Genomic DNA, 14,723 nt, shown 5'->3' on the forward strand with positions numbered 1-14,723 from the left:
ACAGAAAAAAAATTAGAATTACAAAATTATGAATATTAATGCATAAAATAAATGATATTTTTCTATAGCCACAACCAGAAAACTTTGTAAACTACCATTTAAAATAACATCAAAACACTTCACATAACTATGAATGAATATTTTTTGAAATGAGTAAAAATGCTTCACACAGGAAACTGCAAAAAATATTACAAGAATTTTTTTTTTTTAAGTTAACAAAGGAATAGTCTATGTTCAGGATTGTAAAGGTGTCATTTCTCCCAAAATGTTTTATATGTTTGTTGCTAACCCAATCAATATTCCAGTGGAGGTTTTTTGAAGTTGGCAAATTGAGTCAAAGTTTATGTAAAAATCCAAAGGGGCAAGTATATTTAAGATTATCTCAAAGAATAAATGTGAAAGAATTATATTCCCAGTTGTTAAGTCTTATAAAACTCACGATGAATTTGAGTATGTAGTATTTATGTAAGTGTAGACAAAAAATACAATGGAACTAAAGAGAGTCCAGAAGCGGACTCACCCATATATGAATACTTAGTTTATAAAAATGACACTGAAGGGGCCTCCCTGGTGGCGCAGTGGCTGAAAGTCTGCCTGCCGATGCAGGGGACACGGGTTCGTGCCCCGGTCCGGGAAGATCCCACATGCCACGGAGCGGCTGGGCCCGTGAGCCATGGCCGCTGAGCCTGCGCGTCCGGAGCCTGTGCTCCGCAATGGGAGAGGCCACAACAGTGAGAGGCCCGCGTACCGCAAAAAAAAAAAAAAAAGTAGCGTTAATGTAGTTGTACAGCCTAATAATATTCCATAGAAAGCCAACATAACCAAAATCTCTGCAGACTATGGTGTGACCAAAAATGGGAATTAATGTACCCATTGGGCAAGACTGTGAATGTGTATTTCTTTCCACATAAATATGAACTGTTTTTGATCTTCTTTACTGATGGGGATTGAGAATAATGCATTCCCCAGACCAGTAATCACAGACCAAATGACAAATATTTTGTAGATCCCTTTCAGTAAAAACACCACATCTACCGGAGCAGTCACACTTGAGACTCAGGTTACTCAATGTTTTTGGTAGTTTACAATGATGTGCCACAATTTATCTGGTTTTCATAGGAGCCAAACAGGTAAATTGAATAGGGAATAATGAGGACTCCAAAATCTGTGTCCCTTAAGTCTTTGTTTGTAGAACTAACCTCTTCAGTTATTCCCAGGATATATTGTTTCTGCTTTACTATATTGGATAGAAACCAAGGGGGAGGGAGCAGTTTTAGAGACTTTCACCTGACCCTTTCTACTATAATGGTTTTTACTAAACAGGTCAAAAAACCTAAAGCAAGTGAGGGAGCAATCTATACAGAATTTGGGGACAAAGCACTCCCAGGTACCTCAAAATAAAGACCTTGACTTTTGAATATGTTTGGAGTGTTTAAGAAATGCAAAGGGTCCGGTTTGTCTGAGTGAGCAAGGGGAGGGTGATAGTGAAGACTGAAGATTTTATTACACATCTCACAGAAACGGATAGGTTATGCAGATTAAAGAACTCATTAAGAAAGGTAAAGATTAGAAAAACAATAAACTTGATCTATTATTCACATATATTCTCTTATATTGAACAATTGGTGAATACACATTAATTTAAGGCAAATATAGAACATTCATGCAAGCTTATGACCACAAAGCAAACTTGCTTTATTATAAAACTATCATGGAGCTCACATTCTATGAAATTAAGTTAGAAATATAAACATTGAAGACAAATTCATCAACCAAAAAAGTACAGTTGGAACTTTAAAAAAATGTTAAGTAACTAATGAATCAATTAATATATCATTAAGATTAAAGAGTGCTTAGAAGTGAATGGTAATTAAAAGGCTATATAGTGAAACCCATGAGAAACAATTAAAGCAGTAATGTAAAGGAGAAATGTAAATTTTAAATCATTAGATTTTGGGGAAAAAAGGCTAAATATTAATGAGTTATGTATTGAAGATAAATAAACTGAAAAAAGAACAGTAGAATAAACCCCAATGTCATAAAGGTAAGAAAAGAAAGTAATGAATTAAAGAACTAATCTACACTTAAGAAGATAAACAAGTCAAGAGTGATTTCTTGAGAAAAACTAATCAATTGACAAATCTGAAAATATACATAAAGAAAAAATCAGATGTGGCAAATAGTTTGTTACATTGTCTCTGATCAAGGAGTAAGTCCTCAAAGCAAAAATAGTTAGCTTTAAGAACTGTGTACACAAAAGCATTCTCCATGTTCTAATTGTTCATCCCTTTTATGGACATTAACTGGGTCTCTTAAACATACACATTAAATTTTTCTAATGGGCTGATTCATTATTAATAAAGAAAGCAGAAATGTGCATAAAAATATGCAAAACACCTCTCAGTTTACAAATTTAGATCTAAATTTTCAGCAATTGAACACGTATACAAAGTGTAAATGTATAACTTACAACCAATAGAAAAATTTAGAAGACAAAATTCCTTAAACAACAGCTCATTTTTTTTTAATCCTATTCAATTTTAGACAATCTTGGGAGAGCATCTAATTGCTTTTTTCAGACCAAGAATAAAACTTGCAGTCTTGTTTAACACATTTACTGTTATTCAAGTTCAAAATTGCAAGCCCCATTGTCCATAAAAAAAGCATACTTCCTTCACCAGTAAAATTTCATTATCTATTATTTGGGACAGGAAGCAGTTTACACTAAAATTTTAAATTAAATAAACAGTGAATTTATCATGTCTCAATATATAAACCAAATCTTTCTCATGTATTACTCTCCAGATACAGCAATGGCACTGATAATAACTCCTTATATTTCTCTTGCACAGTAGAGTTCATAAAACATTTTACAAACCTTGTTTCATAAAACTCATCTAGTCCAATGTATTTAATTTAATCTTCATCAAGGGGAAAGAAAATATTAGGAATTCTGTTAAAATCTTACTATGGTCCCCACCTAGGCCACCCTCATGATGGATAAGGTCCATCAAAATAAGTAGCCAAATCTCAAGTCTTCCCCATTTCTCACTTTATATCCAGAAATTCCTCTTTTCTCTTTTCCCCTTCTCTCAGGGTTCTTTATTTGTGGACTCTAATCATCATTCTACTCTCCCCCCTTTTCTTTCCCTCTCATTTGTGCACTGCCCCCAGGGCTTGGAGGTACTCCAAGCACAGTGAAACCATGAAGAGCTCACCACCATCATCCCAGTTTAACACTCTTATTCACCACCACTGCCATCCCCTCCCCTACTCCCCTTCCCCCTCTCTTCTCATTTTCTAACTCCCCTCCCCTCCCTCCTTTCTGCTCACTATTCAGATTTAGTTCTAAGACAAAATAAACCTTGGCATTGGTCATCAGCAACCCTTCTTTCCCTGTCCTCCCTGCTTTACCACCGTTTCTCCTCTACCCCAACCTTTCCCAGTGCTTAGAAGCTTGTGAGAGGAGATTAAACTAATCCCATCCACCGACAAGCTCACTAAGCAGTTCCTGAGTAAAGTCCAAAATTCCTGCCAAGCAATAGAGCTGGGGGAAAAATTAATGTAACAATCAGCACATTACAGCGATAGCTTTTCCGTGAAAATTCTTTCTCGTTTAATAATCCCATATAAAGTCAGGAAAAAATATGAAGCATGGAGGGGAATATAGGGACAATTAATTTTTTTTTTCTTATTAAACATAAATTAAGCAACTAAGTATGTTGGCACCATGGCACTTTTTTTTTAAAGTAATTTAACCTACCCTTTTTCTTCACAAAATGGGAATGAGTGTGTAAATAGCCAACATTTAAGTGGTTTTGGATTGGTTCATTTGCTAATTAATACTTAAGAAAGTAGAATTAGAAAGACTGGGCAGGAGTAAGGCAATTTCAGAGCATGGTGCCTGCAGCATATTGATGCCTCTGTTCCTGGCTCCAGTCCTGAGAGACAAGGAAAGCCACAGTCATCCCTCCATCTTTAAAAGGAGATAGGCCACTCCTACTACCTTCTTCCAATACCTTGGTTCGCTCACCCAGTATACATAGGTTTCTCTAGAATACAAGCCTAAAAATATAATCTGATAGGTAATATTTCAATCAGTATCTTGAATACCTTCAGATTTCACAGCATTTTTACTTGTTTTCAAGGAACTAATTTGAAATAAATTTGCGTCTCAAAAGCTGAGGTAGGCAGGGGCAGTCATTGCCAGTGTCTGTGTAGGGGGTAAGAAATTTCTATTCAAGCAAGGGTGAATGCAACTGGTAATGTTTAAAAAAAAAAAGAAAGTGGGAGGAGTTCAAGGGGAAAGTTTAGCCTCAAGGGTAAATCTATGATTTATATTCTTGGCATTCATTATGCCAAAGAATTCCATGTTTAAACAAAATGGAAAGGGTTTCTGAAAAAATAAAAGAAATAAACAAAAAGAGCTCTAAAGACACAACTGAAAGGCTGAAACCACATTGAGGGTAACAACCAAGAGAAGTGTTAAACATTATCTTCTAGAACAAGGAAAGTCCTAACCAACTCCTCTAGTATTTAAGAAAAGGCACTTCTAAATGAGTCCCCCAAAGTGAATTGTATTCAGAAAGGCATTTAAACCAGTTATGCAATGTCAGACTCCCCAAAGCAATAGATCTTTTCCAAATACCTTCATGGTTTCCTGAGAAACTTTAGAAAGAAAGAAAGCACTGAATTTGGTATTCACTTTATTTTATATATATATATATATATATATATATATGTATATATGTATATATGTGTATATATAAAATAATAATATATTATGTATATAAAATAAAGTGAAATATATATATATATATATATACACACAATAACAGCCATTGTGAATTCTTGATGCATTTTGGCTATTGATAGGAACCAAAAAAAAAAAAAAAAACCTTCATCATTTCACCAAGTGTTTACTGGACACTTATTCTTGGAAAATCACTATGTTTGACAAAAGGTTCCTGAATCCAAGAAGTACGGCTTTGGAAATATTTTTGTATTATAATTGTTTTTATAGTTACCTTTCTTAAGTTTAAATATATACATATTAACTCCTACTTCGAATTGAGATTGTATAGGGGTAAGTGATATCATACTACATGGATTATTTCAGGCATATTTCATGTGATAAACACATGGGAGAAACAATCTAGTCTGTATTTCCTTGTGTAATATTTTCATTAATATTCCAGTTGTGAAATTTGAACTATTATCAACCACATAAATTTGCCTAAAACAATACAATACAATATGCTTTCTTTCACATGCTGTGCCGTCATTGATTCTCACACTTTCTGGAGTAGGAAGAGCATGTAATAATTGCTGATGAGAACACTGATGGACAAAATGTTTCTTTTTCTATGATATGATAACAACCTACTGAGTAGGGGCTCAAAATTAGTTTGTCTTACTTCTGTCTCATCTTCTTAATACATAGAGCTGGCTGTAATCCCACTGATAACTCATTCTTAGCAGACTCTGTCAGCAGCTTCACTTTGCATGCTACCCAAGAAGGAACAAGAGAGATATCAGGGAACTGCACGCACTCACTTGTACCCTTTATTTCCAATTAATGCTGCTGGTTTAATCACCCTCCCTCCCTCCTTTCCTTTCATTCACAAATATTTATTTTGAACTTAAAAAATGAGTCAGACTGGAGATACAGCAATGAACACAACAAAGTTCCTCCCTAATAGAATGTATAAAATTGGACAATAAGGCAATAAACTTATAAATGTATAATGTAGTAGTGACAAATATTATGGAGATAAATTAACAGAAAGGAATAAGGGAGTGCTAGGATGATGCCATGTTAGAGTGGTTAGGAAATGCCCCTCTGCTCAGGTAACATTTGAGCAGAGATTCAATAATGGAAGTGAGGGAAGGAGTCATGCTTGTCCAGAGCAGATATCTGGACAAGGCAATTTTAGACGGATGGAATAGCAAGTACATGCCAAGGAAGACGAGGAGGCTAGCGTGACTGCAGAGGGGACTTAGAGGCAGAGCAGGGGCGTGCGGGAGGTGACAGGGCTCAAGTGCAGAAGGACAGTGGAGGGAAAGATCATAAATGGCTCCTCAAATGAGATGAGGAGCCACTGGAGGTTTGTGAAAAAAGGAGAGACATGATTTGATTTCTAGTTTTCACAGATCACTAGGGCTGCTGGCTAGAAAATAGCCTAGAGGGCAAGTTGGAAGCCTATCAAATGGTTACTGTAATACAAAGTACAGATGAGAGATAATGGTGACTTGAACCAGCACAGTCGTGGTAGAGATGGAGAGAAGTGGTTTGATTTTGGATATATATGAAGTTAAACTATTTGAAATTGATGTTTTTAGAGGTAAAAAATGGTCCAGATTGGCAATTTTATATGGGTATACGTAATATTTGAAGGTAATGCCAAAGGTATCTTGCTATGAATCAGAACTACTGTGTGTGGAAAAAAAAAAAGTACATCGAAGCTAATTGCAAGGTTTTTTGAGCTGAACTCAAATAGAAGAATCCTTAACTAAGATGGGGAGGACTGCCAGAGGGTAAGTTTTAGAGGCCAATCAGTATCTTCTCTTTAATATGTTAAGTTTAAGATGCTTATTAGTCATTCAAGTAAAGATATCAAGGGCTTCCCTGGTGGCGCCGTGGTTGAGAGTCCGCCTGCCTATGCAGGGGACACGGGTTCATGCCCCGGTCCGGGAAGATCCCACATGCCGCGGAGCGGCTGGGCCCGTGAGCCATGGCCGCTGAGCCTGCGCAGCCGGAGCCTGTGCTCTGCAACGGGAGAGGCCACAACAGTGAGAGGCCTGCGTACTGCAAAAAAACAAAACAAAACAAAACAAAAAAACCCACAAGATATCAAGTAAGCAGCTGGATGTGTTTTGGAGCTTGGCAAAAGGTTCAAATTGGAGATACAAACTAAAGAGTAGCCCCTATGAAGAGTCGTCTCAAAGCCATATGTCTTAGTCCATTTGAGTTGCTATAACAGAATATCATAGCCTGGGTGGCTTATAACAACAGAAACTTATTTCTCACTGTTCTGGAGGCTGGAAAGTGTAAGATCAAGCAAGGTCCTGCCAGATTTGGTGGCTGTGAGGGCTTACTTCCTGGTTCATAGTTGGCTGTCTTCTTGCTGTTTCTTCACATGGTTCAAGGGGGAAGGGAGCTCTGTGGGAATTCTTTTAAATGGGGATGAATCTCAATTATGAGGGTTCTACTCTCATGACCTGATCACCTTCCAAAAGCACCACCTGCCAATACCATTACACTGGGGATTAGGTTTCAACATGTGAAGTTGGGTGGAGGGGGACACAAATATCCAGTGTATAGCATTCCACCTCTTGCTTTCCCAAATTCACATCCTTCTCACAGGCAAAATACATTCATTCCACTGAATAGCCCCAAACATCTTAACTTGTCCCAGCATCAACTTTAAAGTCTAAATCCAAAGTCTCATCTATGTATCTAGATCAGATATGGGAGAGACTCAAGGTACAATTCATCCTGAGACGAATTCCCTTCCAGTTGTGAACATGTAAAAACAAACAAATTATGTTGTTTTAAAAAATACAATGGTGGAACATGTATAGAATAGACATTCCCATCCCACAAGGGAAAAAGGAGAAAGGAGTGACAGGTCCCAAGTAAGTCCAAAACCTGGCAGGGCAAATTTCATTAGACCTTAAAGCTGGAGATAATACTCTTTGCCCTGGATGTTCACTGGGAAGGCTCTTTAGTAGGCTCTCAGCCAGGCCTGCCCTTAGTGTTCTCCCCAGGTTGGGTTGCAAGGCTCCTAGCAGCTCTCCTTTGAAATCTAGGGAGAGGCAGCCATGTCCCTGGGCCCTTACACGCAGAGCACCAGTAGAGAGGTATTGCGGGGAAGCTGCCAAAGTTTGTTGCCTGCACCCTCCAGCAGGCAATCACTCCAGTCAACCCAGGTGTCTCTCTAGGGCCCAACTGAACTATACTTAGCTCCTGGGGTAGCTGAGGAACTCCATGGATAATGGCATGGGCACTGGAGAGTGAGAAGCAGAGCCTGTGATGTAAGGCTAGACAGCCTGGGATGAAATCACCTACATACCTAGTGTACATAGTGAAGATTAGCATTGTGACAAATAAGTTACAGGACTCTGAATTCCAATCCATCTGTGCCACGTACTATGTCTCTGTGCTTAGAAATGTCATTTAATATAGTCCCATGCCTCAGTTTCCACATCTGTAAGATGGGGATAATGATATTAGTGCTCACATCATAATGTTGGTGTGAGACTTAAAAGAGTTAATGCATTTAAAGTACATAGAACAGTGCCTGGCATACAGTAAGTGCTATATTAAGTATTATTCTTTCCCCATCTTCTAACAGATGGAGAAGGTTGTGTTGGGAGGTTTAAAGCCAATGCTAAGTTAAAGTGAAAACCTATAAGCAATCTCACCTTCGATGCTAACATATTAGCATTTCTTCAGGGGAAAAGTCATGATTCTCAGTTCATCTTCATAGTTCTTACAATCAGAAGAATCAATAGCAATATGATAGATTTGTATCTAAGCTTTGGGAGCTGTGTTTGTCTATTTTACAGTAAAGCTAGGAGATAACTTATCATGGAATGTTCACCAGATGCCAATTTAAACTGGAAACTCATTTACCCTTCCGAAGATGAAGTAATTAACATTTATTAAGCTTCCGTTATATACAAGAAATTGTAGTAAAGAGGTAGTGTTAAGAACACAAATAGCAATTCCACTCTAGCAGTACTGAGAAAGAGTTTTGGAGTTGGGCAGAATTGTAGCTGAGTTCTGTCACCACTGTTTGCTTTGGGGAAAGACTACTCAACATGCCTGAGCCTCAGATTCTTCATCTGTAAAATAGAAATAATAATGATCTAACTCATAATGTAGTTGCTTTATTAAATAAAGTTTGCCTTTAATTGGTTGGGAAAGAAAACCCAACAAAGGTAAAATACTTCAAAGACAACTTGTAATAAATACAATGATTAATGAAGACCAAAAAATGTGTACCACAGGAGTACAGAAGAGAAAGAAATCTTTTTCCAGAAAGGTTTCAAAGAGAAGGTGGCCTTCATTTAGCAAATAAACATGAGAATGTGTATTTCATTATATCAGAGACAGTGGCAACAATGAGGGAGAACTCACAGAATGTATAATGGTAAAATATATATTTTGACCAGAGTGAAAAATACTTGAGGGTGAGAGGATAAGGAGAAATAATACGGGAAACTGGTTGATTGGAAATAAATTTAAAGGGTATTGATAATTCTGATATTCTGATGAAGATTTTGAACTTCATACCTATATTAGAGTTCTCCAAAGGAACAGTACCAGTAGGAGGTATATATATACAGAAAGAGAGAGAGAGAGAGAGAGAGAGAGAGAGATTTACTCTAAAGAATTGTCTCATGGAAAACAATATGAAGGCTGGCGAGTCCCATCTGCAGGATGACTGGGCAAGCTGGAGATCCAGGAGAGACAATGGTGTAGTTCCAGTCTGAGCCCAAAAGCTCAGAGAACCAAGAAGGTCTATGCAGTGTAGTTCTAGTCCAAAGGCTGGCAGACTCAAGACCCAGGAAGAGTCAAAGTTTCACTTTGAATCTGAAAGCAGGAAAAAGTCAATGACCCACTTTTAAGATAGTCAAGGCAGAAGGAATGCTCTCTTGCTGGGGGTGGGGTGATGGGTCAGCTTTGTTGTTCTTCAGGCTTTTACCTGATTGGTTGAAGGAGGACAATCTGCTTTACTCAGTCTACTGATTTGAATGCCAATCTTATCCAAAGATACTCTCACAGAAACACCTAGAATGATATTTGACCAAATATCTATATAACCCCATGACCCAGTTAAATTGACATAGAAAATGAGCCATCACAATACCTTTGTCATTTAGAAGTCATTGAAAGCTTGGAAGCAGGGAAGTACATCATGAAGAAAACAATGCATTAGGAAGAAAATCATGAATGGATTTCTGTGTAGTGAGGTAGAGGGAGAAAATACTATGTAGAAGCCTAAAATGAGGTAATAATAACATCAATCCACATGGAAAGAGGAAAAGATTAGAAAGAAAGTGGAAAGAAAAAGTATGTTGTGCCATTTGCTTATATATATATATAAAGCCATATATATATGGCTTTGACATTCCATGAATCTCCAGGTTTCTAGTCTGTGCTGTGATCCAATAAATTCCTATGATTAGAGACAACAGGCAAGGAATCCACATAAAGAATATACTTTCCGTGGGCTTCCCTGGTGGCGCAGTGGTTGAGAGTCTGCCTGCCAATGCAGGGGACATGGGTTCGTGCCCCGGTCCAGGAAGATCCCACATGCCGTGGAGCGGCTGGGCCCGTGAGCCATGGCCGCTGAGCCTGCGCGTCCGGAGCCTGTGCTCTGCAACGGGAGAGGCCACAACAGTGAGAGGCCCGCGTACCACAAAAAAAAAAAAAAAAAAAAAAAAAGAATATACTTTCCACAGTTAATTTTAGTTGGCTATCCAACAGCCATTTCCCCTATTTTTTTGGTTGAAAGAACTTATTCATTTAATAAATATTGACTGCCTCTGTGGACAGTGTTCAGGTGTCCAGAGGCCAGGTAAAGAGCCACCTGGAAACTGGACCCCTCTCCAGCCCCAGGGTATTGATTTTAATTAGTCTCAGTCAGTCCTGGTAATTCCATTCTTCTTGACATTTAATGGTTGAGAAACAGATATAAGATGCAATTTTAGCCAATGAAATGTGAGAGGTAATTTTCCAGGAGTGTTTTGGTAAGGTTTTTAATCTTTTTTTCAGCCTTAAATGATGCAAAGTAGGGCTAACCAGAGGGGGAATTTAATTAATTTAACTATATTAAAATTATGAACTTCTATTATTAATAATGTTCATAAGATACCATTAAAAGATGGGAAAAAATAGTCCACAGAAATGGAGAAGACATTTAAAATTATATCTTAAGCAAATGGCAAATTTCAGAGTATACAAAGAAGTCCTACTGATTAAAAGGAAAAGACAACCCAGCAGAAAAAAAAAAAGACAAAAGTTTTGAATGCACACTTCACAACATGATATAGATATAATTACAAAACAATAGAAATATGTCTCCATATAAAACAATCAACAAAATATTTGTATGTACAAAATTTGTATATATAAAATCTTTTATATACATATAGTATCTATAGAAACTTTATAAAATCTACATATATGTATATATGTGAAATATTTTGTCTGTGTTTATATTATGTTGAATATTATATATTGTATGAAAAAGTGTTTAGCCTCACTGGTCATCAGGAAAGTGCATAATAGAACAACGATGCAGTACTAACATATATCTACTAGAGAGTTAAAATTTAAAAAAAGAAACTACTAAGTGGTGAAAAGAATGTAGAACAACTAGAATTCTTATAAACAGTTAATGGGAATATACATTAGCAAAACTATTGAGTTTTTCTGCTGTAGCTACTAAAACTGGACATACATAAACCTTATCTAGCAATTTTACTCCTAAGTGTAATATTCATTTCTTCATCAAAGAAAAGCAGTTATTTGTTCATCAAAAAACATGTTCTAAAACTTTGTTGCTGAAGGGTCTGGGCCGTTAGTAATCTTGCCTGAATTGGGTTATTGTAGTTTTCTGTTGACTTTTATCACGTGATATGATATCACATGATTTGATATTGCTAACAAATGCCCTAAGAAATATCCTATATTCCAGACATATTCTTTCTTACCTCCATTGTGGAGTAGCAGTCTAATTTTCTCCTGGTAATCAGTATCAATCACCCAAAGTAGGCCCTGTAGCAGGACAAAAGTTGTTTCTCAAAAGAAGAAACTATCCATAGAGAATGGCAGGGCTTTGTTCCAAAATCCTGAGTCAGCACCGTAATTGACTTCTAGTGGCCCGCCTAAGACTCAAACAGCATCCCTACCTGACACTGTCACTTCAAGCACCAGTAGATCTGCTGGATCATATGACACAAGTGGAAGAGCAGCTTGCACAGCAGACTACACCTGTTTCAGAGCCTTCTTGCTCTGGGCTCCATTCAAAACAGATAGCTTTTTGGATCATTCAATAAGTGGGCTGGAGTAACATATGTAAATGAGGAATATGTTGTCTCCCAAATCCAAAGAGGTCTACTAGGCACTGTGCCTCTTTTTTTGGTTGTAGAAGGGACCAGATGCAGCAACTTATCGTTTGCCTTAGAAGAGATATCTCCACATGTCCCACACAACTGGGTCCCCAGAAACTTTGCTGAGGTAGAGGTCAATGAATTTTGTCAGATTTATTTCCCACCTTTTGACGTACAAGTTTCTTACCAATAAGTCTAGAGTGGTTGCTACTTCTTGCTCACTAATGTAATGGACCAGTGTGATTGATGGCTGTCTTATGGAAAGGAAAGGCAACCAAGATCCCTGTGAACTAAATTATGACATAGGACTGGAGAATTGATATACCCTGAGGTAGGATGGTAAAGGTGTGTTGCTGGCCTCCTCAGCTGAGATCAAGCAGCTTCTGGTGGTATTTACTAATAGGTATGGAGAAAAAAATTTTCCATATTAATAGTTGCACGTGAGAAGATGTGTTAGTTTGATCAAGCAATGAAACCAATTTTGGTGCAGCAGCTACAATTGGAGTCACCAGCTGGTTAAGTTTATAATAATCCACTGTCATCCTCCAAGATCCACCTGTTTTCTGCACAAGTCAGAAAGTCAAGTTGAATGGGGATGTTATGGAAAAATCACCTTCAAGTCCTTGATGATGGTACTAATCTTTACCATCTCTGCAGGAGTGCAGCTTTGTTTTTAGTTCACTATTTTCCTAGGTAGAAGTAGTTCCAGTAGCTTCCACTTGATCTTTCTCACCATAATAGTCCTCACTCAATGAGTCAAGGAACTAATGTGCAGATTCTGCCAGTTGCTAAGTATGTCTAGTCCACTTATGAATTCCAGTACTGGGAAAATAACCATAGAATCAGTTTGGGGACCTACTGTTTGACAAACCTGAACTAAAATTTCATTAATCATCTGATTCCATAAGTCCTACCCTGACTAGTGGACCACAGCAATATTTTGGGTCTCCTTGAATTAGTGTCAGTTCAGAGCCAGTGTACAATAATGGCTAATTATTTCCTTTTCCCTATGTATAGTCACCCTGGTAAAAGGCCGTAGGTACCTTCAGGGAAGGCTAGGAGAAAGATTAACAGTACAAATTTTTGACAGCGTGGTAGGGTCCTTCCTCAAGAGGACCCAGCCTCCCCTTTATTCAAGAGTTTTGGGGGCTATAGACTGGCTCATATCTAGGAATTAATTGATTGACCATGACTCAGTTTTTATGAGTCAAGTTAGACTTTAGTTCACTTAACCTATAACGATCCCATGTACACAGATCAAGTAAGAATTTAGTAGACTGTCCACTATTTTACTTCTAGGACTCTGCGAGGCTATTGTGATAGCTGCTTTGACTCTGCTGTCCATATGGCAACCACAGCCACCTTGCCTTTTGTAACTAATACCACCACTTGGCCCCTGCCACCTTGAAATCCAATTATCTCCATTATACTTAGGTTTCCTAATTCAGTGACAGCAGTTCTCACAATAATTTCTGACCTGTAGAAAAGAGTGACCAAGAAGCTCTTCAAGGATGCTGGTCTTCCCCTCACAAACTTATTTCTTAACAGTCTTGTAAGGTGAGAACTCTGGACCTTGCAGGGGTAAATGGGCAGGTCTTACATGATAAATACACTCTAACATTCCAATTTCCCTAAGCCTTTGATCATTTTACCATATACCTAGGCAGTTCTGGCATTTCAACTTAATTTAGTGTAGGCTACCTTTTGGTCTATTTTTTGGTCTATGTTTCAGTCAAACCAAAGAGAAAGAATGCTTTCTAACCTTCTAAACTGCAACATTTAATTCAGAATCTCTGTTTAGTGGGTCCACATCAATAAATTCAACCTTATTTAACTTTATGTTCCTTCCACCATTATCCGATGGATCAATATCCATTCCCACACATATTCCCTGGATTTCTGTCTGTATAAATTGGAAAAAGCTTGTAGTTCTTTTGGATTATGGCGCACCTCTACATGGAACGCATTTCATACCTCAACTTTCAGGGCTTGCTGGGATTTGAGTCTAGTTATAAGTCTAGAAGCAAAGAGGGGTGGGAGTGGGGGTCTTGAAGAGAATCAACAGTGCCTTGCAATTATTTCAGGGAAGGCCATTATAGTTTCTTTAGGCAAAGCAGGGTTAATCTTCTTAGACAGGGATGTAATGGAATCCTCTACTGGCAAAGAAGACTCATCAGAATTCATGGGTTTAATGCTTCCAGCTTCATTAAGAACTTCCCACGTGTTCCCATTCCCATTTTGAGGATCTCATTCTATCCCAATTAATGCCCTTATTTTAATAGCAGAACTCTGTGATGTTGAGAATTCAATTTGCATTATAATTCAGCCACTCTCAGGATGAGGCCCTGGGTTTGGTTTTCAACAGTTTCAGCTCTGCAGCTAAAGGAGATAAGGGGTTTTTTCAGGGCAGACATAGAAATTTTCAGGTCATTTGTGAGGTGCTTGAGCTGATAATTTGAATCCTATGCTCATCCTTTTCTTTCTCCACTTTGTCCAGCACAGTTAGGAGTAACCAGTCAATCTCATTATACTTATTAGTTTGACAAAAATGTTCTAAGGTATCAAATATACCATATTCCTACATTTATGTGTACATA

Source organism: Orcinus orca, chromosome 5 (genome assembly GCF_937001465.1).
Source record: "Orcinus orca chromosome 5, mOrcOrc1.1, whole genome shotgun sequence".
NCBI classification, from domain to species: domain Eukaryota; kingdom Metazoa; phylum Chordata; class Mammalia; order Artiodactyla; family Delphinidae; genus Orcinus; species Orcinus orca.